The 14,939-nt window shown below is 38.0% G+C and overlaps 1 long non-coding RNA gene across 3 annotated transcripts in view; it reads left to right on the top strand.

Moving 5' to 3' along the window:
* Positions 1 to 277: 277 nt before the first annotated feature.
* The window catches only part of LOC123331183, an 89,482-nt gene continuing 74,820 nt past the window's right edge, over positions 278 to 14,939 (top strand). For all 3 annotated transcript variants that reach the window (XR_006547701.2, XR_006547703.2, XR_006547702.2), the window contains exons 1-2: positions 278 to 541; positions 9,334 to 9,411. This is a non-coding gene — a long non-coding RNA (uncharacterized LOC123331183). The remainder of the gene's footprint in view (positions 542 to 9,333; positions 9,412 to 14,939) is intronic.

Here is a 14,939-nt window from a genome sequence, read left to right as displayed (position 1 = left end):
CAGCTTCTCAAAGATGTTGAGTTTCCAATCCCCAGAAACCTTGAATACTTTCTTTTATGTGGGAAACACTTTACAGATGTGGTTACGAATCTTGAAATGGGAAGATTATCTTGTAATTTCCAAGTACAACAGGGTTCCTTGTAAAGGAGTGAGAGAGAAAGCCACAGTATGGTCTACCCAGGTGAGCCCCATGTAATCACAAGCATTCTCCTAAGGAGAGAGTTGACTGGAAGTTCAGGTGGAACCAATGCAACCCCTGAGTCTACAAGAGGAAGAGGGTTGCTGGAGAGCAGAGAGGGAAGCGTCATGATGGAAATGGAGTTTGCCCAGCTGTGGCCATTGGCTTTTGAAGGTGAAGAAGAGGTTCTTTAGTAAAGAATGCAGACAGTTTCTAGCAACCAGGGAAAGCAAGTAAATGGTTTCTAGAAACCAGGGAAAGCAAGTAAACAGTTTCTACCCTGGGACTTCCATGAGTGAAGCTATTCCCACCAACACTATGGTTTCACCATGAGACCTGTTTGGACTTCTGGTTCCTATAACTGTAAGAAAATTCGTGTTGTTTCAAGCCTCTAATTTTATGATAATGTGTTACAATGGTGAGAGCAAACTAATACAGAGATGATAGACTGTTTAATTAATTCTCCCTTCTCCAACATATCTTTTAAATAGAGAAGCTTCCTAGTACTTGCCTTCTAAAGTTTCTTCCTAAATTTTCTTACATTTTCTCTGAGGTACCTCTCTGAAGCTCTGATGTTCCTGGATAGCATGTAACAGACCCCTCTTATTCCAGAGGCCGGGCCCTAGGTGCTCTGTGGTCTCCTCCTGATGTCTTGCAACAATTTCTCCAGGCCACTCCAAACTACTAGCTCCTGAGAACAGGCAAAACTATATTCTTTCTTGTAGTAACAAGAGACTGTGATATACAGGTTATGTTACTGAAGGCTCGGGAGTGGTGCTTTCCCAGTGGAGGTTGCCCCCTTTGGTCTCATTCTCTACAGCTGTTAGTATTGTTGAACCAAAGTTCTTAGGCCTAACGCATGGTGAGGCCAAGAAAACAAACTTCAAAGTTTAAACAGAAGCAGGTTTATTGCAAGGGTCAAGCAAGAAGAGCTGGCAGCTTGTGAGTTCCCCAGTGGGTTTCAGAGTTTTTAAAGGCAAAATTTGGGGTGAGGCTTGCGGGGTATGTGATTTTTCTTCTCCTGGGCTTGTGGGGAGGTAACAGGGCAACGCCTCAGGAGCTGCGTTCAGCATGCAGTTCCTCACCTCCACACTGGTGAGGGCCTTATTTCCTGTAGGAAAAACTCTAAGATAAATTGCTTTGCATCCCTCGAGGAGGAAGGAGGACTCTGCTTTATCACTGCACTGTTGTTTGCCGGCTTCTTTGTATCCACATTCTCATTTACCCGATTACTCATTGTTTGAAACTGCCCAGTAGAACTCAAGGAAGATAGAGTAAGTTGAAGCCTTTTTCCTACAAACAAATGGGGGTCTGGGAAGGCTTCTGAATCTGGGAGGACCCCACAAGGCTCTGCTCAGTTTCAATCCTCCGTTTTCTTTGATACTCCTCAGTCTTGAGGCAAACAGATTTCCAACAAGAAAGGGAAGACTATATGGGATAGAAGTTAATCATAATCTCCTAGAGGAACTCGGCTTTAGCAGGATTCCTTTTCATTCCTACGATCCTGCAACCCTTTCAGATTTGTTTTAATTCTGTATATGTCTCTTTAAGTTGAAGACTCCACATACTTCTGTGTAACTATTGCCATCTGGGTTTCTTGGGCTCTTTAATCAATAGAAATTGACGAGAGGCCAGAGGAGAAATTCAGGCAAGGCTTTATTATCTTGCCTGCAGCATGAGGGAGCAAAAACAAGTAACGGCACTTTTGCTCCCTGTCTGAGGAGGAAGGTGTGAGCTGGTCCCTTAAGTGAGCATTTGTCCAGATGGAAGCACTGCAGTCAAGGGTCCCAGGTCCCAGTCTGTCTATCTCACAATCACCCAGAGGGAATAAAAAAGCAATCTAAAATAGATCTGCAGTGATGCTGCCCTATCTACAATAAAGAGTTCATCTCGTAATTTTATTAAGGTTAAAGTTGTTCAGGCTTGTTTAATAAAGCACAAGATATCAAGTAAATTGAATTTCAATTAAATAACAAGTAATATTTTAAGTATGTCCCATGCAACATTTGTGATATACTTCTACTAAAACTATGTTTTGGAATTTAAATTTGGCATCTTAGGTTAAGTCCCGCAGCCATACTTCTGATTCCAGTGTTTGTTTGGAGATTTAGCTTTACATAATGAAAATCCATATTAAACTACTTGATCAATTGAGAGTGGTCTTTTTTCAAATAATTTATGCACAAAGAATAACCCATATCACTGTCCTTATGACTCCCCACACCCCTGCTGTTATAGTATCAATAGAGTAGCAGCGATAGCTTTAGGTTCAAAAGAAATAGCAGCATTTCTTATTTTAAAACACTAGTAATCAGTTGTGTGTGTGTGCTCAGTCATGTCTGACTCTTTGCGGCTCCATGGGCTGTAGCCTGTCAGGCTCCTTTGTCCATGGAATTTTCCACTCAGGTATACTGGAGTGGGTTGCCATTTCCTCCTCCTGAGAATCTTCCTGAGTCAGGGATCAAACCCGAATCTCCTGCATCAGCAGGCAGATTCTTCACCACTGTGCCACCTGGGAAGCCCCTAGTAATTAGGAAAATGCTAGTAATTTGAATTCCCAATAATCTCTGAAGACTTGAGACAGTATTATGTCAATTATATCTCAAACTTGTTTCAGGTGAACAGCAAGATTTAATCTGTGTATATTTTGAAATGATCACAGCATGAAGTCCACTTAACATCATTTCTATACCAGTGTGTGTGTGATGAGGACTTTTAAAATCTACTCTTAACAGGTGTGGAGAAAAGGGAATTCTACACTATAGGTAGGGATGTAAATTGGTTCAACCGCTAAGGAAACAGTATGGAAGTTCCTCAAGAAATTAAAAATAGAACTACCATATGATCCAGGAATCCCACTTATATATGGACAAAGCTAATTCAAACAGGTACATGCACCCCTAGATTCAAAGCAGCACTAATCACAATTTTCAAGACATGGAAATAACCTAAATGTTCATCAGCAAATGAATAAAGATGCACATGTATACAATGAAATACTGCTCAGTCATAAATGAAATAATCCATTAACAGCAACATGAATGGACCTAGAGATTATTATTGTAAGTGAAGTAAGTCAGTAAGATTAAACTATATGATATCACTTGTATGTGGAATCTAAAGTGACAAAAATGAACTTGTTCTCAAAAGAGAAAGACTCACATACATAGAGAACAGTCTTGTGGCTGCAAAGTGGGAGAAAGGTGGGAGATGGATTGGGAGTTTGGGGCTAACAAATGTAAATTATTATATATAGAATGAAAAAACAACAGATTCTACTGTATAGTACAGGGAACAATACTCAATATTATGTGATAAATCACAATGGAAAAGAAAATAATGTGTGTGTATATATATATAACTGAATCACTTTTCTGTACAGCAGAAATTAACATTATAAACCAACTATACTTGAATAAAATAATTTAAAAAATATACTCAGCAACTTTCAAATATAAAATGCAGTATTAGCTATAGTCACTACGCTGTGCACTACCATCCCCTGGACTTGTACTCGGTTATCTTGTAACTGGAGCTTCATAACTTCTGATCACCTTCACCCCTTTGGCCCATCTCCTATCCCTCACCTCTGGCAACCCCTGTCTATTCTCTGTATGTGTTTGTTGCTTATTTATGATTCTGCATAAAGGCAAGCTCTTACAGCATTTCTCTTCATCTGAAGTAGCACAGTATCCTCAAGGTCCATCTGCACTGTTGCAAAGGCTTCCTTTTTTATGGCTGAATAATATCCAATTTATACATATATGCCACATTTTCTTTATCCATTCTTCCACCAGTAGATACCAGCTTACTTCCATGACTTAGCTATTGTAAATAATGCTGCAATGAGAATGCAGGTGCGTATATCTTTTCCAGTTAGTATAGTTATGTTCTTTGAATAAACATATCCAGAAGTGGGTTACCGATCATAAGGCAGTCCTTCTAGAAGAATAGGTTCCCGTATTGTTTCCCGTAGGGGCTGCACCAATTTGCAGTCCCAGCACCAGCGCGAAAGTGTTCCCTTTTCTCCAGACCCTTGCCAGGTCTTGTTTCTAGTCTTATTGAATGCAAACATTCTAACAGGTGTGAGGTGACGGTCTGTTGTGGGTTTGGTTTACATTTCCCTGAAGATCATGTCAATATAGATCAACTTTTAATAACATTCTTAGTAACATTGCATGTGATCATGCCCTCCGTCTGTAGACGTACCTACAGGACTTCGCCAAGTACCTAGGATTCTGCTGCTGCTGCTAAGTCGTTTCAGTCGTGTCCGACTCTGTACGACCCCAGAGATGGCAGCCCAACAGGCTCCCCCATCCCTGGGATTCTCCAAGCAAGAACACTGGAGTGGGTTGCCATTTCCTTCTCCAAGGCATGAAAGCGAAAAGTGAAAGTGAAGTCGTGTCTGACTCTTAGCAACCCCATGGATTGCAACCCACCAGGCTCCTCTATCCATGGAATTTTACAGGCAAGAGTACTGGAGTGGGGTGCCATTGCCTTCTCCACCTAGGATTCTAGGCAGTTATAAATGAAGTTTCAGTTCAGTTCAGTCACTCATATTATATTAAATATATTGTATCTCACAAAAGAGAGTATGGATGTATGTTCATACTTGTTCTTAGCTTTATGAAAGCTAAGGGCCAAAGTTCATACACACACACACACACACACACACACATACACACACACACACGTTCATCTCTACTATGTAGCCAATGGAATCCTCTTAAGCTATCTGGTATTCTCCATTATTTTAACTTAGTTATTCTGTAATTAAAAAAAAAAAATAATGATAGAACAGCTTTATACTATAGAATTATCTCCAGCTAAGAAACCCTTTTGCACTCCTATACATTTTTATAGGGCCTTGAATAAATATTTGCTCATTTACTTGACACAATAAGTTTATATCTAACTTTTCCTGATATTCTTTACTTCAGTCTCAAACTATAAAAAAAAATTAAAACACTTTCTGGCAGCCTTAGGAAGAGCTACATGTTCAATATTTAGGTCATCAGTACTCTCGGCTTAGTGATAAAGAATCCTCCTGCCAGTGCAGGAGACACGGGTTCAATCCCTGCTCTTTGACTATCCCCTGGAAAAAGAAATAACAACCCACTCTAGTATTCTTGCTAAAACCCCATGGACAGAGGAGCCTGGTGGGCTACAGGCCATGGAGTCCCACAGAGTTGGACACGATTTGGCCACTGAAAAACAACTCCTTATAACAGTAACATGATTTGGGTGTTTATCAACACCTTCCAGGATTCCATCAGTCTGTGATCTGTCTATACATATTTCAAACTGTAGTTATATTCATATAGGGCTTATAAGCCCCTAAGTGACCATTATGATATGGAATATGCTTTACTTGTAGTAAGTTTGAGTCTAGTTTGTCCAACTTGCGATTTCTCTGTGAGGTGTCTGATTCCATATCAACAAAGGTGAAAGTTCTGTACAGGTTGCTATAGAGAACCTGTTTCTAGCATCCTGTTGCTCTCAGTGGCCAATTGCAATACCCAGGCCATATTTGTAGTGAGAAGCTGAATTGAATCATGTATTTTGTTCAGTAGCTAATTCTCAGGGCCTCAATGATCCATTAATCTTTCTGTATAAGATGGTCACTTAGGGCTGTGTGATCAATTAGTCTATGTATCACTGATTCAGATGCAATGCATGTATCTTTGATGGCAGCTTTGGCAAGCACTAGCCTGTATTTTGCACACTAATCAAGATCGTACGAAGCCTTTGCTGTTATCTCTCATGACCCTAGCAATGAATCTAAGTATTCTAATCTTGTTTCCATATCCCTTTTACTACAACCATGCTATGAGTAGGTGCACATATAGCTTTTAATACAATCATTCTTTATATTATCCAAATTGTACCTTTTTCTATATAAAGTGAAAAGAAAAGTGTTTATTTCCAACTTTGGTAAAATATAGAAAAAATGTTTAGATGGAAACACAGGCAAATAATCCTAAAAACCACATTTTAATAAAAGCTGAGTATTTGTTTCTCCCTCTTAGAATCATTTATTAATTGAAATGCTTTCTTTTTTTTAAATTTTATTGTATTTTTAAACTTTACATAATTGTGTTAGTTTTGCCAAATATCAAAATGAATCCGCCACAGGTATACATGTGTTCCCCATCCTGAACCCTCCTCCCTCCTCCCTCCCCATTCCATCCCTCTGGGTCGTTTTTCTCTTTTTAAATCCTGGGCTGAGTTGAAGCAGGGACAAATGGTGTCTCTTTTTTAAAGATGTTCTGTATATTTATTTACAGCTGTCTTTATTGGTGCATATAGATTTTCTCTAGTTGCAGTGTGAGGCTTCTCACTGTGGTGGCTTCTCTTGTTGCAGAGAACAGGATCTAGGGCTGCAGCTCTTGAACTCTAGAGTATGGACTCAGTAGTTGTGGTGCATGGGCTTAGTTTCCCTGCAGCATATGGTATCTTCCTGGACCAGAGACTGAACTCATGTCTTTTGCATGGACAGGTGCATTCTTAACCACTGGATCACCAGGGAAGTCCTGAAATTCTTTCAGAAGGAATGGCCCAATAGATAAAAACCAGTCTCCATATCAAGTGTTCTTTGTCCCAGATATAAACTTAACCTGCAATCTTTAAGCACTATCTGCCATATTTTAAACTTGCTGAAGAGTTGAGCTCATATGTTATATGGTAAAGTCTTTAGAGGTGGTCTGTCTGGTTTTCCATATCAGGTGCTTGTGTTCTGAGTTAGCATGCCAGCTTCTCTGTTCTGAAAATCCCCCTTTCATGCAATAGGAAAGGCAGATTATTCTATTATTCTATTCCAGAAGGGAGACTATGAGGGTTAAATACCATTCTGCAAGTGAACAAATAAATTTCTCGATTTTTCACATGAGATTCTCTCATTGGGAAGTAGTAGAATTACCAAATTAAATCCTGACACAAACTGTCTCATGTGATAACGAGAGACCTTCACAGTTGGATGACTTAGGGCCTCAATATAAAATAAAATAAAGATGTCAGTTCTCTTCCTTGACTGTTCTGTTAGCTCAGCTTTTTTTTTAATATATAAAAAATGAGAGCAAGCAAGTAAGATGTTAACCACCCAAATCTAGGAAAGAAAAAATGTAAAATTAGAGTCAAGACTGAGAAGAAAAAGATGTACTAAAATAGTTTTCTCTAGCAATTGATTGTGCTAACAACCTACAGGATGACAGCTTTTTCTACCATTTTGATCAAAATACCAACTTAAAATTCTCTCAAGTAGTATTAATATATATGAGTATATAATAGCCGCTGCTGCTAAGTCACTTCAGTTGTGTCTGGCTCTGTGCGACCCCATAGACTGGCAGCCCACCAGGCTCCCCCATTCCCTGGGATTCTCCAGGCAAGAATACTGGAGTGGGTTGCCATTTCCTTCTCCAATGCATGAAAGTGAAAAGCGAAAGTGAAGTAACTCATTCGTGTCCGGCTCTCAGCGACCCCATGGACTGCAGCCAGCCAGGCTCCTCCGTCCATGAGATTTTCCAGGCAAGAGTGGATTGCCATTGCCTTCTCCGGTATATAATAGCATAAATTGCTAAATAGTACAATATACTTTCTGCCTGGAAATGTTTTCCTCCTAACATAATTTAGAATGCTTTTTTAAATTAGAGATTAAAATACAAACAGCCAACTGTTTTGAAAACTATAAGTGCATTGACTTGCAAGTACTATTTATAATGATTTTCTTGAGATTTAAAAACAAAATTGAGGTAAATGCGTCTTAATACTTTTGATACATACTTAACTGAATGTCAGTTTTCATTTGTGACAGATTAGTTGATTATTAAAATAAATTGCAAGGCTATGGAGATATTAATAAAGAAGTTATATTTTAAAACATTCTGATAAAGAGTATCATTTTTCCTGGGAAAATACCATTGACATAAATATTGTATCACACATTCTTACCACATTTTCTACAGGAATATGAAATTTACACATCTTCACACACATTTGAATTTGTAAACCCTTTTATATAGTGTCGGAGAAGGCAATGGCACCCCACTCCAGTACTCTTGCCTGGAAAATCCCATGGACAGAGGAGCCTGGTAGGCTACAGTCCATGGGGATGTGAAGAGTCGGACATGACTGAGCGACTTTGCTTTCACTTTTCACTTTCATGCACTGGAGAAGGAAATGGCAACCCACTCCAGTGTTCTTGTCTGGAGAATCCCAGGGACGGGGGAGCCTGGTGGGCTGCCGTCTATAGGGTCGCACAGAGTCGGACACAACTGAAGTGACTTAGCTTAGCTTATATAGTGTATGGAGTAGACTTGTGTTCTTTTACTAAGGTGGCAAAGTACCCGCTTTCTGACCAAATCCTTAACTGGGAAATTTTGATTTCATTATAATTGAATACAGATTTGACATCCCTTTTCCCCTAAGACATAAAAAACAAATATTGTACTTGGCTAAACACAATATTTTCTGTCATTTGAATATGATTTTTGTTACCCCTTACAAGATGAGCAATAGAATAAAATGATAGAACTTTTAAACAACAGCATTTTACATCAAATATTTCAGCTTAAAAGGTAGCAACGCTTAAAGAAACATCCTATGTCTCTACAGAGTATCTTAGATTCTAATCACCTATTTACATATTCTATAGGTTGTACACGGAGAAGGCAATGGTACCCCACTCCAATACTCTTGCCTGGAAAATCCCATGGACGGAGGAGCCTGGTAGGCTTCAGTCCATGGGGTCACTAAGAGTCGGACATGACTGAGCGACTTCACTTTCACTTTTCACTTTCATGCATTGGAGAAGGAAATGGCAGCCCACTCCAGTGTTCTTGCCTGGAGAATCCCAGGGACGGGGGAGCCTGGTAGGCTACCGTCTATGGGGTCACAAAGAGTCGGATACGACTGAAGTGACTTAGCATAGCATAGCATAGCATAGGTTGTACAAAGTCACCCTCAATTCAGAATATCATGCATTATTGAGTTTGTGTTATGAGGCAGGCACTTGCTAGGTGAGGAAGGTACAAGAATGCATAAGACAAGACCCCAAACTGGGTCTACAATTTGTTCTCATTTTTCAGGATTTAGTTTCAATGGAAAACTTTGTAATTGCAAGTAAAAATGAATAAACTATTTTCAATCTGGTTTTTCAGGTCATTTGTACTTGGAATACAGAACAAAATCCTTGTTGCTTCATGGGAGAATGACTGTGTAAGAGTGAACCACGAAAGGTAAGCCAGTCTACATACAGTCTAGAGACTGCTCTGCACATCCCATCCCTGCTGGATGGAGGTAAGAAAATTTTTTATTCTTTCATACAATCGACATGGTGGTGTCTAAAAACTGGCAGAATGAGTTCTTTGAGTTGACCTCTCTGGTAACAAGACTGAATTGTTTAAACTTGAAATGGATTTGACAACAGTTTTCCTTTCTAAACAAGCCATAGAATCTGTTTTATTTATAGTCAAGTGTGTTTTTTGTGTGTCTGGCTTTTTTATATGGTTTGATTTTGGCGATTTTTTGTTTTAGACATGATTTTTTATTCTATCTGGGGTGTGTGTTCAACTTGTGAAGTTCAGCTTCTAAGTGTTGTTAGTGCAAGGCAGATACTTGTCTTGCTGTAAAATTAATTTGGTATTTTATATTTTGGGTCTGAATTTCACATTTTGTTAGCTAATTCACCTTGATTTCTAGTAACTTCCCATGAATATGCTACATATGTGTCTAGTGTCTGGAATATAGTGGTTCATAATGATAGACATCTTCAGTGACAAATTCCCAAGCATCAAGGCCTAGATGTCTTTTAAACTCACTAGATGGGAATGTTTGCTCAGGCTTACCATTGTACAGTGTCTTAAACATAGTAAGAGATTTCCGATATTAAGTATTCAAAATTGTCCAATCAATACATAACTGTAGCTACAAATATCAACATACACTAATCTCCGTATCTGTCTTCAAACATAAAAAAAAAAAAGCTTTGCCTCTTTCAACTTTTCCTTGAACTGCTGATAATTTCCCCTTTCAACACTTGAGCAGGATCTTGTCTGACACTCAGAAATGAGCTTTCTAAGGAGATACATGCTGACAAAGCAAAAGACTTACTGGACTTATCCATTTAAAAAGATTTTAAAAGTAGGCCCTGCTTTTTGTGTCTTAAGAAATGTTTGCCTAACCTGAGCCCCCAAATTTTCTTCTGTGCTGTTTTAGAGCATTAGCCTTCATATTTAGGTCTACGATATGTTTTGAGTTATTTTTTTCTGTTTGGTCTGAGGTGAAGTTTGAAGTGTGTGGGTTATTTTTTCTTCCTTTACATATGGATGATCAATTGCTCCAGGACCATTTATTGAAAAGACTGTTCTTTTTACTCATTGAATTGCCTGGAACCTTTGTTAAAACCCAACTGATCATATATATGTGTGTCTAATTCTGAACAGTATTTTATTCTGTTGATATCTATGCTTATCCTTTTGTAAATGCTACACTGTCTGAAATGACTGAAATTTGAGAACATGCTAAACAGAATTTTAAAGTTTCAGGGATCTTGGAAATAAAATTTTAATGGAAAAAAAAAAAAAAAAAAAGACTTCATTGGAAAGGGGCGCCCAGGCAGAAAGCAGAAGGTAAGGGACTCAAGGAGAACTGCTCTACCTTATGGCTCACCCATTTCAGGGTTTATGGTAATGGGATGAGTTTTAAGGTTGTCTGTGCCCAATCATCTTTCTTGTGCCCATATGCGATCTGACACAGGGTCCTTTCATGTTGAGTGTGGATCTCCCCGATAACATGGAATCCAGCACGAAGGTTTCTGGGAGATTGGCAGAACATATCATGGGCTTGTGTCTCCTCCCTCCGTTTGGCCCCTCCAAAATTATCCTGCCTTATGGTAGCTTGTTAGTTCCATGTTCCTTATCAGGATCTCCTATTGAGAAAGAACTCAAGCAAGCAGTTATTATCATGCCTGGCTGGCCAAGAAAGGTGGTTTCGGTCAATGGTTCCCAGTAGATCCATTCCTCACCAGTATGTGTCTCTGTAACCTATGTATTAAATGATACAATTAATTACAAATCCACATGCAATTGTTAATAGCAAACATAGGGAAAACTTCATTTAGAAAAATTATGCATTATAGACACATCACAAATTTTAACTTTTGTTTTTAAAACTAGCTGGAGGATTTGCTGGCTTTTGTTTTCTCTCTTCTGTTTCTTCGTCCTTTTGCCTATAATTATTTGCACTGGTCATTGTCTTTTTAACCAATGAGTTTTTGTATATTCTGCTTCAGTATGGTCTCAGAACTTTGCTATCGTTTACCGTGTATGATGTTAAAAGGAGGCATGCCAGTAAATCTTCTACATACCACCCATTCTTTCATCAGTATACTATCATTTGAATTTTTTCTTGATTATCATGAACAAACACCATGCTGACACTGAATTTTCTTGATTTGCTCTATGGCAAAGAACTAAAAACTGCCATCTGGCCTGTGATAAAGGAATACTTCTTACCACCATGGAAATATTGGGCATCCATTAAATTATGACATTACCACCCAGTATTGGGCCAAAATAAAACAGCTGAACAACTAGTTTTAAAGAGGTTTGTGTTCCTGCAATGTGTGTATTTGAGCAGAGATCCTGAGTTATAGCTGGCATCCATGGATACTCATATGGGTAGCTCTTGATAAATCTAAATCAGAAATCTACCTTCATAAATTAAGATATCATTTCCTTTATTGTATATCAAAGAATTCTTGATACTATATTAGCATTGTTATGTGACTCACATGCCCATAATCACTTTAGGAAAATATAATAAAACTGGTCCTAGTTTCTTGAGCTAGACATTTCAATTTATTATTTAACCTAACTAGTAAACCAGATGAATAATTTAATCTCAATAGCATTCAATTCTTTTTCAATCCCATACTCTTTAGATTGTTGGCAGTTTAAATTAGCAAAACCCTGCAGCTCTGAAAGAGTTCAACAAGGCTCTTCAGGATACTTTATCTAAATCTGTAGGAATCTATAGAACTAGAATCTAGAGGACTGTAGACTATGGCTATCTGGATGGCAGCTAGTTTTCCATTACAAGGAACCTATTTGGATGGTTAATTACCACATATTCATTCAAGGCAAGAACAGAGTTGGCCTTCAAGGAAGAAAGGACTCCTTTTGTTGCCAATAAAACATCATTAGGGCTTTGGAATTAGGAATGTACCAAGTCCCTGAAAAACTTCTCTTGTAATTCTCGGTCTCTTATCTGATAAATATCCAAATTTTCATGGAGGAGATCTGATGAAGCTGCAAATTACATTTCAGCTTCCTTAGGGAACAAAATGGTACAGGTGTTTGCATAAAGTATTATAGCTCTGCAAATGTTATGAAGATTTTTTAAAACAGTTACAGGAATCCCCTATGGTTCAGACTGTTTATTATGCTAAGGATTTAGGGATTAAATATGTCCTCCTTACTTTGACTTTTCAACCACCTCATCCTGCAGCCATGTATTTCTTGACGGACCTCAAAGTTTTGCGTTCAATTGAGAATTTATTCTAGGTGGCTACAAGAAATAACATAGTTAGCCATCATACTGTTGCATGCTAGGCCTGTGTGCAATATTTCAGTAGTTAACTGGTTTGTACTTGTCTAGCCCCAATTAGATCAAGGATCTGCTTCCAAATTTTACCTGTTTTCTTGAGCCTCACTTTTAACAGGCTTCTGACTAGTCAGGTCGTCTTAAATATACTCTAATCTAGAGAATGAATGTATAAAACTGTGACTGAGTGGCTCATAGGACTTACTGGGAAACTAGGGAATTAGGCTAAGGAAATAAGCAAAAAAAGAAAAAAAGAATGCTAAATGCCAAGAAACATATCCAAAATGCTACACAAAGAATGGGTAACTCTATTGTTGCTTCTGCTACTTATCACTTGATATCCCCTAAAGGGTGACACCATTTGAAACAGTATCACTTTGTTGAACTGGAACAAATTCCCAAATAGCTTTTTGGTTTGAAGTATTTTTATACCCCTCCCTTTTCTACTACTTATGATATATATGACCTTAATACGATATTAGAGTAAAAGGGAATATAGTACCTTTTGCGTGGAGGGGAGGGGAGACAGAGACTTGTTTCAAGTCTATAACTCAATGCTTAATTTCATCAAATACTATATTTTCCTAATGTTGTAATATTTTAACTTAACATAGAAAACAGTTATTTGAATGCAAGTTAACTGTTAAAATTTCCAAAGATTTCTTTTTATAATATATTTTAGGAATTACTTAAAGGGCCAGCTGATAAGATGTGTAAATACTTAAGCCTCTCATCTAACTGCCTGGAGGAAAGTTCTAATACTTTTATATTTATTATGGCACGCTTTTCAATATTTCACGAGAATCACCTAAAACTCCAGAGAAATCATATTCTTTACGGGTTCCATAAATGGTGTCATTTTTAAGAGCACAGTTTCAAAAGGCACATATGAGAATATAGTGACATGACAAAATCTGTCTGGGATATTCAAACAGACACCTAAATCTCCAAGGGGCTGGGTAGAGGTCAACATTTATATAATATTTATAATGAAAAGCCCAAGAAACATCTTTCTACTATTACATTTCATGTACATCACTACTTTATCCACCATGAAGCTGACACTTTTATTAGCTGAGGTATTACTACTTCAAAACCAAACTCAAAATCAAGCTTTGTGGCTTAGAATCGAATACCCTGCAAAGACAAGGCAACAAGTATATTTGAGGTTGTACACTGTTACATTTTGTTAAAAGTAATTCAATATTCAGGTGACCTAGGTTAATTTTCCGAAAAAAAAAAAAATCAGTGATAATTAGTCATCTATTGCTAAATTATGTACATCATTTGGACAAATTATCTTGTTATAAAGGAGAAACATTTTGGATAGGGTATTAATAGTGTAAACGATGGGTGTGTGTATATGCTTGCATGTGTGTCTCAAGTCATGGTGGTAGAATAAAAGCTGTGTTTGCTTAGAAGTGAGACAACATCAAGTTCTTGTCTTACCTTTGTGATCTAGACCTAGTAATCTTACACGTGTGTACACTAGTTCTCAACTATAAACTGTAGAGTATCCTTACTCATGAATATAATTTAAAAACTCAAATACTATGCAAATATAATTTAGTAGGGAGGTATCTGAACTAAAACTATATCATGGAAATTCTGACTTTAAAATCCATCTTAAGTATAAGCAGCAATGTACATCTCCTACTATACCACATGGTACAAAGGAGGTATTATTAACTGTTCTGTCTCTGCAAGCAAGTCTCAATCTCATGGAAGCTTAGTTTCATTAACTTATTGAAGATATCTGTACACTGTTCAGATATTTGCTATAAGGATACATTCTATGTCAAATAACTTTAAATGCCATTGACCCCTAAAATTTGAGAGAGTAACTGAAATTAAAGTCAAGAAATAATTAAGGGAAAATGGCAGTTTGGGGCAGCTTCAAACTGTCGCTCCACAAAAACATCAAAAAAGTAAGGAAAATTGTGAGGTGCATCTTTGTCCAACTCTAGGAAACAGTCAGAGCCGCTAAAAACCAAATAAGTCGTTAGCTGGGCTGGGGGGTGGGAGAAGGGATGTTACAAGGAGGGAGGGCTGAAAGAGTACCCCACACTCATTTCCTGTAAGCGTTCAGATCAGATCAGATCAGTTGCTCAGTCGTGTCCGACTCTTTGCGACCCCATGAATCGCAGCACACCAGGCCTCC

This window comes from Bubalus bubalis, chromosome 22, assembly GCF_019923935.1.
Source record: "Bubalus bubalis isolate 160015118507 breed Murrah chromosome 22, NDDB_SH_1, whole genome shotgun sequence".
NCBI classification, from domain to species: domain Eukaryota; kingdom Metazoa; phylum Chordata; class Mammalia; order Artiodactyla; family Bovidae; genus Bubalus; species Bubalus bubalis.
Note: the sequence above shows the minus strand (reverse complement) of the source record. Positions and strands in the feature narration are given on the sequence as shown.